Source organism: Cygnus olor, chromosome 2, assembly GCF_009769625.2.
Source record: "Cygnus olor isolate bCygOlo1 chromosome 2, bCygOlo1.pri.v2, whole genome shotgun sequence".
Classification (NCBI taxonomy): domain Eukaryota; kingdom Metazoa; phylum Chordata; class Aves; order Anseriformes; family Anatidae; genus Cygnus; species Cygnus olor.
Genome location: NC_049170.1, coordinates 135,488,808 through 135,502,293, shown reverse-complemented (window position 1 = coordinate 135,502,293; position 13,486 = coordinate 135,488,808). Strand labels below are relative to the sequence as shown.

At 39.6% G+C, this 13,486-nt stretch overlaps 1 long non-coding RNA gene across 2 annotated transcripts; it reads right to left on the bottom strand.

The window, feature by feature from the left end:
* Positions 1-9,807: 9,807 nt before the first annotated feature.
* LOC121064645 lies at positions 9,808-11,147 on the bottom strand. 2 transcript variants are annotated; one of them, XR_005816597.1, is made up of 3 exons: positions 10,967-11,147; positions 10,564-10,638; positions 9,808-10,081 (listed from the first exon to the last, which is right to left on the bottom strand). It is a non-coding gene; the product is annotated as an uncharacterized LOC121064645 (long non-coding RNA). The 2 variants fall into 2 exon arrangements; XR_005816596.1 differs by lacking the exon at positions 10,967-11,147 and having other exon boundaries at positions 10,564-10,960.
* Positions 11,148-13,486: the final 2,339 nt, after the last annotated feature.

Sequence of the window (13,486 nt, the reverse complement as noted above, 5' to 3'; positions counted from 1 at the left end):
GGCCTTTCAAGAGAGTTCAACACAGAACAAAATATTTAATTCCTGTAGACTAAAAATGTCATTGTTTATTTCAGACCATTTCAGGAAAATGTTTCTACAGTAACACTTGTGCTTCCAAATCCATATTGTTTTTTTCTGGAATGTCCTTTTTATAGATCTTAACAGTATGAATGACCACAGGATCAATCCCAAATGTGATGTTCTTCAGTGGCAGTTGTTGCATTGCAGTAGAAAATTGGTCTTGAAGAAAAAGAAAATGCTTTCATTGGTGTGTGTATGCACATGCATTCATACATTCTGGAAAAGCCAATTTTCGTTTGAAGACAATCATTTTTATTTGTGTTGCCTTAAGAGAGTGTCAGTATTTGTTTTTAGTAATTCCCTTTGTAACATTTTCTCATAGCTGAGGAAAAGACCTTTCAGCTGATTCTGCCACCACTGGTTTATGGTAAAGGAACAGTAGATGTGATTAAAGAATCACCTACTAAATTGCCCTTCTAGGTATGCCAGGGCTTGTAAGCAACCAGGCAAGATCCTTGTCATCCACCCACCCAGGTGGAGTATGTCAGTGCAATCCACTGAGCTGGCTTATATGTCTTGTTGCAATGTTGTTTCTTCTGAAGCCATGATCCAGCCTTTGAAATGTATTACATATTTTTTCTTGTTCTTGGTCTGAATCCTGTCCCTTCTGTAGAAAATATCTGTAAAAGCAGGAATCTCAAAGCAGGCTAATTATTTTAGATGCCCAATTAAAAACAAATTAAATGGTCCTGATTTTCACAAGGTGTTGAAACACGGGAAGTCAGGACATATTAAGACATCTCAGTTTAGATTTCCAAAACCAGTCATCTTTTCTGAAAAATATATTCCAGATTTACATAAGCCCTTGGCTGTAAGGACAGAATAAACCTTCACCGTAATGCAGATTCTCACGACACAGTCAGAATCTGTGTGAAACCTCATGGCGCCTGTCTTTGGTTCAAGAAATAAATGAGTTAATCATAAAAGCACATATCTAGGGAGTTTCAAACTATAGAATCATGCAGACTTTGTACAGCTGGGCACTCATAATCAGTTATAGCACAAAAAGGAGAAAGGTCCTTATTACTTTCCATATAATTTTTTATTTCTCTCCAAATATCAATGCTATATTGACTGTTAATCTGAAAAACCTCATTTAATGTCAGCTTGCTCACAGTTATGAAAATTCAGGTAATGTATTCCTGCTACTAATTGTATTTGAGAAAGTGTTATTAATTTCATATATCAAGTTCGTAGTGGCCATCTGTTCCCTCCGAACTGCTGCGTCTCCCTCCATCTGCCCTGTTTTTCTTCTGCTAATCGGGTGGCAAGGGCTCAGATGATTGGGAAGTTTCACTCTGACTTTTGATTTGTCACTCATCATCAAGCCAGCTGTGCATTTTTAAACAGACTCTTGCAACGGGTGGTGCTGAATTTAAATCTTACTGACTGATTTTTTTTTTTAATAAAACTTTTTTATATTAAAAAAAATCAAAAAGAAGACAGATTGTATTTTCTACAGTGTAAAATGTGCTTTGCTGCCACTAATTTGGCTGCATCTGCACTCTCATGAATATAGATGAAGGTACATGTCCAGGATATTATTAGGGACTGTGGAGAGTGGGGAAGAATTTCAAGTGTGGTGAGACACCACAGGTTTCTAGTGCTCAGAGTAGTGAGCAAGTGGATATGAAGCTTCTGACTTCACCTAACTCTAGACTGAAATTATGATGTTAGTGCAGACCTTTAGGAACAGGTATGAAAAATTGCAAACTTTCGTGTGTCTATGTGGGAAATATGATTAAATAAAGATAAAATGGTCTTTAAAAGCTTTTCCCTCTTTTTTTTTTTTTTTTTTCTTTTTTTCCCCGTGAATCCAGGCACAACAATTGAGAGTTACTGGTGACACTGACAAACGTTTAGGATCTATGTTTTCCATTGTTGAGAAATTCCCATTTCTCTGTCATAGGAATGTGGGGATTATCTGACAGGAGCACTTTGAAGTCCCTGCAGAACCTAAATTCGCAGAATGTTCCAAGTACTCCATCCTGAAGTATGGCCCATACCAGGTGCTGGGAACAGTGAGAGCTGAAGAACTTCATAGTGGTCAGACAACACACAGCCTACACTCAAGAAGATCCCTTTCTAATTTCTGATAGTAAAAGACTGATCAAAATTCTCAAAAAGGTTTTAACTCCTTTCCAAAATCCACACTGTCTTTAGCTATAATGATTCTAGATACTCTTGTTATGCATGCAAATATTCAATTCCTTCTGACTCCTGTTAAAATGAGTCAAACCTCAGCTGAGAGATTAAGTATTTATGCCTGTACAGAGGGGATATTGCAAGAAATGATTGGATGAAATTAAGGCAGAGAAACTTCAAGCTGTATAAGAAGAGGAAATTCCCAGACAATGAGGTGCATTAAACAATGGAATAAAATTGCAAAGTTATTAGAGAAGCCTCGTCACTTGACCCATTTGAAACCATGACTGACAAAGCAGCAGAAAGCATGTGACAGTGGAAATGAGGTAAACTGGACAGTTTATCAGGCTTCTTCTATCTCAGTTTTCTATGTTCCGTGCTCTGATTTATGAAATCCAGACAGCATAAGGACATTTGCAGGTAGGAATACATCGTAGTACCTGAAGCATATGATACTGTTTTACAAGTCTGAGGTGAAGTTTGATGGCTTCTCTTTGCAGGGGTCCATGAGAACATTTCCTCTGCTCTATATTTATGAGAGGTCTGAAATAAAGCTCACATGTGCAATCCTGTGTGTTTTAAGCATGGAAAGAAGGAGACTTGCTAAATCTGCCCCTTATTCTTTGCTGTGCACTCTCCACACGGAGACATGTTCACCTTTGAGGTTTTGGGCAGATCTTTACAATAATGGGTAAATTCTCTGTACTGAAAAGTATTTCTGTCAAAACCAGTTCTGCATAAAAGTATGTACAAATTTTATATGTATCTACTGCTATATTAAAATCATTTTACTTTTGCTTGATTTTCCCTTTTGGACAGTCCCAGAGCTCTGATAAATTTAATCAAAATTGTCATGTTTCACCTGATTATTAGCTGCTGGCAAGAAATACCAGAAATATCCTGTTGTGAAAATGTAAGTACAGTTCAACCTCCTCTGAAGTTTTGTGAATCTCATCAAACATCTCTCTTATCTTGATAGCACAGTCCAATAGCTATATAGTTTTAGCTAGTTTCCTTGGCTGTGAGTAGAAAGGGGCAAGAGCAGGGAGGAAGGCTGTCACAACATCCACTGACAGCATTAAAATGAACCAGGATTTTTGCAACCCTCTGTGCATCTGTTTTTATTCACAGTGAGTATAGTTTTTGTATGATGTTATAATGCTTTGTATCCACAGGTCACAATGTTTGTATGTGCAGGTGACCAGCTAAACACATAGTTGGTCATTTCCAGGTAGACTTGATATACTTGTGGATGTAACCATGGCAACTGTGTGCCACTTTTGGGCACTTTTCCAAAGATATGTACCTAAATACTAGATTGGCTGTGTGGGGTGAATCACTAATTAATTGAGAAATGAATCTAGTTACAGTCCAAGCTTTATGAATTAGCAAAGACTCCCTTTGGATCTTAACTCCTGCAAAAAGTGCCCCATAATGTAATACTGAAACTTGAATCTCTTTCATCCTTGAGCATCGTTATGATACTAGTGGTTATGAAAAGACATTAAGTGAACAGAAAAAAACAAACAAACAAAAACAGAAGTAGGAGTAGACTAAGAAACTATCCAGCTTTAGAAAGGATCATAGAGCTGTTCTTTTAATTATCTTTTATTTGTCTGTTTGTCAAACTATAAAACTTTTTTAATATAAGCCATAAGCAGAAGCATGATAATGTTGAAACAAAACCTTTGGAGAAAAGGAATAGCATGTTGTTGTTATTTTCTGATTCTTCTGCAACATGAGGTCTAATTTGCTCTTGGTTTTGAATTTTTCAAGTTGCAGTGTATCTTTCGTAAGGACTTACATGTGTTTATTTCTGCTGAAGTGAAGGGGATGATGTAATTGTCATTATTAGTAGTAGTGACAAAATAGTTACCTGGCATCATTATTTTGACTGTAGTCCACGTGTGTAATCTCATTCTTTTGTTTGTCAGACAAACAACGCTGTGACAATTAGTGCCATAACAAGTAAAATAAAATATGGAGTAAGATCAATATCTCTTGCAAGAGCTCCCAGCTCATTACACTTCAGCACAACTATACCTAGCTGTGCAAGAGGAGGAGCCCAGATGACTCCCCAAAATTCCAGTTAGAAGTCACAGACAGTGATTACACAACATACTTACACGAGTGAGATGCAAAACTGTGCAGAAGAAGCAGATAAGGACAAAAAAAAAAAAAAAAAACACTTGGGTAAGAATGCTTGTAATAAGATTAGTGATTCTAAAGCTAACTCAAATAAATCTTGCAGAAATTTTGAAAATAAGGAAGGTGCACAGGGGAGAGACACAGGTGTAAGCCTATCTCAGAAAGGATAGTTTTGTGGTTGATGCTTGACTCAGAATCTACAAAGAAAGGGGTTCCAGTACCTATCAAGACATGTCTGAAGATGATTTGAATGTAGACTGTGACCAAGAAAAGAAGTCTAAATAAAACCAATACATTTATTGTACTTTGAGGAGAGTTACCAATTACAGAACTGGAGTAATTTCCCTAGCTAATTATCATAAGTGGCACTATGATCTAGACAAGCTGAGGGCACTGTTTTGCTGGCCTGCCCTGAGAAGGCCCTCCTTGCTCCAGGAGAGGCACACCAACATGCTGTCTTGAGGTCACAGAAAAATATTCAGAAATTTTTCCATTTTCTCATCAGGAAAAACAGACACACACACACACACCACCTCCCCAAAGACAAACATTTCTATCTCATCTTCATTGTTCTTATCCATGATTTTTCATTGTTCAGTCCCTGAGGATGGGGGCTGAAAAAGAGCAAGCTATGCCATAACCCTTTTATCACTGCATGGACAAGAGTCAGAATTTTAATGGGATGTGTCTAAACTCATTGAAGTCAATGAGAATTAGATGTCTCAACACCTTTAACTATCGAGTTTCAAAGGACTAGCCTAGAGGTCATTTGTCTGTAAAGAATACGGTTGCCACAGAAATAAGCTGATGCATCCACCAAGCACTCTTCATTAATCCAATTGCATGGCTTCCAAAGGAACTTAGCACTACTCTCCTTTCCTTTGTCTATGGCTAAAGACAACAGATTAATTTGGCACCATCAATTGTGCTGCATATAATTTCAAAAATTCCTTTACAGAAGTCCAGACCCCGACTCTTTCATCACATTCTTACCAACATAAATTCCAGCTGCCTCAGCTACCAAAGACCACTATATTAAACTACTGTAGGAGTCAGTCTGAGCCTAAGAGACAACCTGATAAAGGCAAGAGGCCTTTAAAATTAATGACTGATTAGAGTTGTCATTGGGCAGAACATTCAGACTCCTCTTTTTGAAGTCCATTTGGGGGAGGGAAAATACACAATGACTACAGAGCAAAACCAGAAGTACATGAAGCCTCCATATAACATTCTTTATCCCTATTGTACAATAAAATAATTCATAAGGAAGAGTCCTGTTTGTTTTCCAAACTGGAATAGTGAGGTGCAGCACATGCAAGGTTAAATTACAGACAGAATTAAATTGTACAGATTTTGTAACACCAAAAAGAGGAATAGAGGTTGGGCTCTGCCTGTGCGCATACTAGCACAGTAGTAATTTCTCTTTACCAAGTCCAGTCTTATGCCTTCACAAATCAATTGTTAAACTACCATATCAGATCATTGATGACTAACAATAAAACATATTTTTCTCCTTGGAGTTCCTTACTATCCTTGTCACCAAAGGCTAAAATGTTATGTTATGCTTTGGGAATTCATTTTTGCATTTGAGGATAAGAGCAGACTTAAGGAAAAAGTCATGTCCCAGAGCTAAAATACCAGTATCCCCTCTCTGCATGGATAATGGAACAGATTCACCTTCACCGTAACATTGGACTGAATTACATGTTATAGTCCTTGACATGCTTTGACATGACTAATGTGACCCAGCTGGTCTCAGCAGTAGAAAAATGTGAACATAGAATGTGTAGTTTATGAGATACACATACGCGTTGACAACAAAAAATACCCACAGTTGTATTTGTGTGATTAAACCAAAAATAAAAATAAATACAAATAAAAATAGACAAATCCATAAGTTACAAGGGTCTGCAAATACATAAGTTGATATATTTCAGTATTTACATGTATTGAAAGGTAGTGGGTGACTGCCTGTTTATAGACAGTGGGTTTCCAAGTGTACTCATGTAAACTGTTCCCTCTGTTGTTTAGAGGATGACCATATAGCCAGTTTTTTTTTTACTGCACTGTTTAAGCAGGAACCATATGATACTATGTTTTATTTAAAATTGGTCTTGTACCACTGAGGCTGGAAACTTGTATCTTTAGAACAATTTCATATTGCATAGTGCCACCATATGTTGCCTACTTTCGTGTTTTTAAAGAAAGTGCCTACTGCCTAAAGGTAGCATGTCTCAGATTTACAAATCACATATTGCTTGAGGGCAGAAGTGAAACCATTGATTTAAGAGAATGCAATATGCTTAGTTTAAGGGTGTTAATTCAACTCTATCATCCTCCAGCATTCCTTACATTGAAATACATTTTAGTGCAGGGGAGAAAAATGCATAGATTGGAAGTACAGGTTCTACAATTGTGTTTCGATCTTAAAAGGAGAGAAAAAACTGGCTGATTAGCTAGACAGACCCATCTAGCATAAGTGTTCTTGGAACCTCTTGAAATGAACACTGAATTATGAAGCCGGCCTTTTACATTTCTCATCATTAGCGTAAATGGAAAAGTAGCCACTAGGACCTTGTGACTAATTTAGCAGACGGACTTGTTCTAACATTTGCTCTGAATTACCTCGTGCATATTTTAAAGGAAAAACTTGTAATTTATTTATATATTTTAATATTTAACTTTCTTAAAAAATTTGGATTGCTCACGGTAATTTAATACATTCTTAGTCAATGTTTGCCTTCAGATAGCTTCTGCAAATTTAGAGATAGAAAAGTCGTAATCCCTCCGGATGTAAGATCATTACCCCACTGTACATTCACCATTGCTTTATCAAATCTAAATTAAAATATTTCAAATAATGAAACTTCCAGTATTTTCCTTGAAAAAAATATTTCCTACTAAAATTATTTACCCTGGCTGCAGTGCTTGGGGGTGACAAGCAGCTCTTAAAAGATTGTCATTATAATTTTATTTGCTGTTATTCCTATTAATGTACTTGATGCGTACGACAGAAAATAAAATAATATTGGAGTGTCACTGTAGAACAGTGACCGATAGCAAAGACAAACCTCTGTCTATGAGAGCTCCTGGTGTACCTATCAGGCTTAAATGCACAGGTGGATGAAAAATGCAAACAGTGCAGGATGCTGATGTAACGAAGTAGCTGTTCTCAAGGTCTCAGAGACAGAGGGATCTTGCATTCACACCTGATAAAAAGACAGGAGCTGAGTTGTCAAGTCTGTTGCTCCTGCACTTGGACAAAATTGGGTATATTTCACAACAAGGGCTCAACACAAGGTTCAGTGGTAGCAGGTTTTCTTTGCATCCATCCTACTCCCTATTGTTAAGCTGAATGTTAGAAAACTCTTCACAGGAGAACACTAAAACAGAGTCGGTCATGCAATTACATGTCCTAGTGTCTGCAGTATTTCATACAGGCTAGCTTTGAGATGGGAATAAGCAGTTTCTGAAACTCCCTTTACTTTTTGTATGAATCCTGCTTCGGCATTTTTATTTTTTTTATGCAGCAAATTTGATAATTTTAATGTACCTTGGTGACCAACTTCCCAAAGCATGCATTTTTTTTTGTATAGCAGTGATGCCCTGGCGGCTCGGATTCACAGGGACTGGTTAGGTAATTACTTATAGGGTACAGCCATGGCACACACTAAACCAACCCTCCAGTTTCCAAAGCAAGCATTTGAGCTATTCAGCTTACAAGTCACCCCTTCAGCAAGGACCAGCAGCAGCCTCCAAAAAAATACTGCCGCGGCTTAATTTACTTAATATTAGTATCCATGTTAACCTAATACCTTTCTCTCTTTTTAAATAATAATTTTAAAAAGGCAGTTTATAAGAGGCTTTCTTGTCAGGTAATAGCTCTCTGGATTTATTTAAAGAGCCCTTTCTTGTCAGCACGAGAAGCAGCCCCCTGCAAGGATGGGAGATTAGGTGCAGGTCCACGCCTTTGTGCAGCGTGTGCCACGGCCGCCGGCTCAAAACCCGTGGGGAGGAGATTAAGCCCTCTTCAGCTGGCCAGCATGGGGTGGGGCTTTGTCCCGTTTTTGGATAGCAGATGGTGGCAAGCCAACAGGTGCACCCCATTGGCAGCACCCAGCCCTGCGCATCTGCTGCCGGCCCCGTGCCAGCTGCAGCGAGCGCTTGTCCTGAGCAGGCAAGGTGGTGAGAGACCAGGGAGGGTGACCTTCAACTATTAACCTTCTGCTTTTCTTCCTTTTTTTTTTAAAAAAAAAAAAAAAAAAAAAAAAGCTTTATGCATTGAAAAACATGAGCATGGCAAGAATGCTTTGATCTGAATATTACAGGACGGAAAATGAATAAGGACTGGGAGGTGATGAGCCTAGGGAGGAAGCAGCGGGCAGCTTTGCCCTAGCCTGCACAGGAAGTGACATCTATTGTGTTGCAGGGCATCAGTGGGTAGATATTGCACTGACTCTAGATTTATTATTATTATCATCATCATCTTTTTTAGTAATCAGAAATAAAAGTAGATTGCTCAGACTGAAATTTCTGATGCCACTCCTGCCCCCCCCAAACCTGATTCCAACCTGCTTTATGCAAAAAATCCAGACTCTGCACTCAGGCAATATCATACGTTAATCTGTTAATGCGTTATAAGCACCATTGGAAGGAAAGGAGACAAAATGACAATTAATACTGCACTTGTAAGAATGCTTGTCTTAATTTCTAAAGGTTATGTTCTGTACTACCCTTTCACTTGACACATCCCTGTATTCAGCCTCTTTCCCTCCCAACTTGACCAGATCCTTCTATAATCTACTGCCTCACATTTGATTCAGTCCAGCCCTAATCCAGCTCAGCTATCACCCTGTGCAAACAAGCAACTCTCCAGCTGATCTCCTTGGCTCAGAGTTAGACTTTTAGCTGTTTTCTCTTCTCTTTAACTCTTCTTCCTCCCTGCTTCTCTCTTTGTTCTCCTTTCAGGCTGACTTGAGCTAAGGTCTGCTCTTTCCCCTGGGCCCTCTGCTTCTGATGATGTTCTGAGTCCATCACAAGGTCTTCACAAACCTGGCAGTTTCTTCTAGACTAACAGCTGTCTCTGTCTCCTGTAGCTCTGGGGCTTCCTGGGGTCAGAATCACATCATAAAGCAATGAATTTCATGACTCTCATGTGGAAAAAACACTGGCTCAAATGAGGTTAGAAGAAACCTTCTGATCCAGAGGATACAGGCCAACCTGCTGGGGTCCCACAGTTAAGCTGCTAAAATTTGGTCAAAGACAGGAAAGTCCACCAGAGACCGGATGCAGTCAAGGTGGGCTAGAGCAGTGGGCTATTTCTCTACGCCTACTGAGATTTCAGAAAGCCTTAATGGCTGGGCTAAGCTGTGAGCTGTTGCTTCGTGCTTTCGGATGGCCTCAGTTCCTCCAAACATTAGGAGGAGACAGACGCAGTGAGAAGCGTTTCTTTCCATCACAGCAAAAACCAAACTACATCATGTCTGGAATGATGACTGGCGGCGTCCAGGCTTGTCTGGGTGCCTGTTCGGGGAGCTGGAGAACAGCTCCAGTTGCAGTTACGTGAGTCCTGAGTGTCCTTTAGATGGCTCACTTGAAGACAATACAACTGATATTACGCAGATTGCTGCCTCACACCAGAATTGCCAGAAAAGGGTACAGCAGCCTTCCAAAGAGGAAATTCTTTGGTGGGAGCAGGAGCTGAAAGCTACAGTAACCAAGAAAACTTTAATTGAAACATTAATTGAAATCAACCTGAAGGATTTGGAGAAAACTGGTTGCTGTATTTAAAATCCTAGCAAATGTATAAATTAATGCACTTTTATTCTTTCAGCTCCATTTTTCCTTTGTCATCTTCCTAATCTAGAGATAGTTATTCTGCACTTCTTTTAGTATATTAGAGATATTTAAAAAAAAAGCCCACTAAATTTCAAAAGAAGGAAGCCCTCTCACACCTTACCCAAACACCTTTACTCCCAATTTCAGATGTTGTTCACAAGATTACAGTGGTTTTGTTTTGTTTTCTTTTTTAATACCCAATGTAAAATTTGCCAAGAGATTTTTACTGCAAACATGGCTAAATTTGTAAACAGACATTTTAATACACAAACTACTAACGTTTAGTTTTTGTGACTTTCTCTAACAGCTACTAAATCCTGAAACCATCACGAATACCTACACAGTACTGACCTCATGTTTCTGAGGATTCCACAAGCTGTAAGAAGAAACCCTTGTGAATGCAGACTCCCAGCCCCTCTGGAAAGTCTGGAAGAATTTCATACAGGTGTGCAGTCTGTCTAAATACTTTTTAACCACTACGCAGCATGCTTAATGGGTGACAGCATAACAATAGAGTACTTTACAAAATAATTACTGTAGTTACAGAGCAGAGATCATTCCACATCAAACTCAACAAGTTATAAAATAACATCCATAAATCTTTAGTACACTGGGGTATGACATTACTGTTTCCAAGTCTGCTTAATTCTCTCATGCTTTTGCTTTTAAACTCTGTAAAGTGTGGGGCTTATTACATGAAATAAAAATCTTTTCAGAGTGTAGCAAGCTTTTTTCTCCCTGATTTAAAACCTACACTGTCTTTGCTAATAGGGATGCTCTTACTTCAAGCCCCAGGAGGCTTCTGGAAAGCAGACAATCCTGTTTTCTTCTGCACGGGTGAGGAAACAGCTCAGAAGGGGTTAAGTGGCTGGAGACCAGATGCAGCTGGGCCCTGTTAATCTGCAGGGACCAGCTGCTTTGTATAGAAAGGAAGACGAGAAACAGAGTGGCTAGTGCTGGGGGAAAGCTGGGGTATTGAATTGCTTGTGTTCTGGAAGGGGGTGGGAGCTTGGGGGGGTGGTGAGAGCGTGCATTTCAGCCTTTTGGTACTCTGGAAAAGGAAGAAGAGCTCTGTAGGTATTTCGGTTTGGTTGGGGAGCTGCTGTCTCTGGTGGTGACTGACAGCCCACCCAGGACACTGGCTTTTAGTTCTCAGGCGCTCTTAAAACATGGCCTGCAGGATAAAAGCTGGTAACTGAGAAAGCCAGGTGTAATAAGCTACAAACTGGCTTTGATTTCATGTGAATGCCTTTGAAAGATGGATAAAGAGCAGTGGAGGGTTTGGTGCCTTCAGGACTCCCAATGCAAGAGCCAGGGCGACCTCTCTCTTGGCTGTACCACCAAGTTCTCAAGCAAATGCAACTTGTATTTCCCAAACATGACAAATGCCTTCATCTGCCCCAGTGTGCATTGCTGCGATGATTGCACTTATGTATGCTGTATCTGTGTCATCCCCCATAACATTTTCCTGTGGCAAATAGGCTGTAGGAGGAAAATCCCTAAGTAGTTTTTACTGAAGCTTTTCTTTGCCTGCCAACTCTGAGCAAGTTTATTGCTTATCTTACTGTAGCTTCTCTGAATGAAGAAACTCTATAGGCAGAAGTTGAGTTGTATAATACTATGTACAGAGCTATTAAAATATATTTAGTGATTCCATTAGAAATCTGCTGTTGAGCAAGGCAGAGCATATGGAGAGAAGTTGGTGAAAACCTGATTAAACATTTATATGGAGCATATTTTGATTTAACTTGCATAAATAATTCATTATTTTTGTTTTCTTTCTTTCAAAACCACCCTTTTCTACACCTGCTGTGCTAAAAATAATGCTACCCTATCTGTAATGAAGAAGTAGTGGGAGCGAGTGGGTATATTGCACCTACCTGTCTGTGCCAGAGGTACTCCTCTCTCACGTTTGAAAGACCCATAGCCTTTTGAGAAACAAAATACTTGATTCCTATCAAATCTGTGGTAATTTTCTTTTGTTCTTACAAACAGCAAAGTAGTGATGTTCCAAGGGCAGTAATTGTTATGCAGAAGTTAAGTTGTGTGAGGAGTCCAGATCAATGGGAGAATTTCCCCAAAGCTGAAGGGAATTGAAGCTCACATATTGGATGACTGATCTATTTTCTAAACTGAGTAAGAGTTTTAAAGGGAGATTCGTTTCTGAACTTTTCCAAAGTCTGGGTTTGATATTCTAGTTCAGCCTCAGTTTTTGTACTCTGCTGGGATTCAAAGTCTGATTTGCAATAACACTAAAGGTCTTTTATGGCTTCTCGATATTAATAATATGGTATAAAGTGGGTCTAAATCCTGTTTTAAGGCCCCCTCTTGCCACTAAATATATGAGAGAATTCAAGCTTCTTCTTCAAGAGTTGATCTGAGTGAGCATTCAGGTGCCCCAAAGCACAGATTTTTCTCTGAAACTCCCGAGAACAAGGTCTTTCACAAAAACTGCTTCTCTTTTCCCTCCCACTGAGTTTCAGAGTTCAAACGCCAGCAATTTCCAGTACCATCTTTCCTCATCTCCTCGTTACGAGCAGGGTTTCATTACCTGTGGAACAGCCAGCGCCCGCTCGCCAGCGTCAGCATTGTCCCCAGAGCCCTCCTGTGATGGCTGTCGCTCTTTCATGGTGGGCGGGGACGTGTGGCTCTGCATCATTACCAGCAAACGGAGCTGCTGCAGGGTCATTATCAGAGAAGAGTGTCACATTTTTGTCTTTTTTTTTCCTTTTTTTTTTTTTTTTTTTAATAAATGGCATTTCCTCTCAAGCTCGGCATGGCAGCAACTGTCTTGTGAATCCTGAGTACCTGCAACCCCGCGGCGTCGGCCAATGTGGTTCAGCAGGGAATTAAATTATGAATTTTTTTTTTGGAGAGAGGCCGCTGAATTCTTTTGAAGCAAAAATATCATCTCCTGGATGGAGCACGCTATGTTGAGTCCTAAAGGGCTTTGTGAAGTTGCTTGGATAAAAGCTTCTGATGTTGTTGGCTTGCCAATGGATTAATCATAATGCAGAGAAGCAAAAATCCACCCCAAACTCTGAGATGCTGAGAGATTCTCCTATTTAGCCAGCCTACAGACTGATGCTTCTGACTTGTACAAAAGCACACTGTTAGACTGCAGGAGCGGTCACTAACGAAAAATAACATTCCCACCATGCAGTTTTGACAGCTACATCTCACTGTTGTGCTCTTTGCGACCCGGTGAGGACAGCTGAGTGCCACAAACCTGCTCTGGAGCAGTGTTTGCTGTGTGTAGGGTGAGCACGCAGGT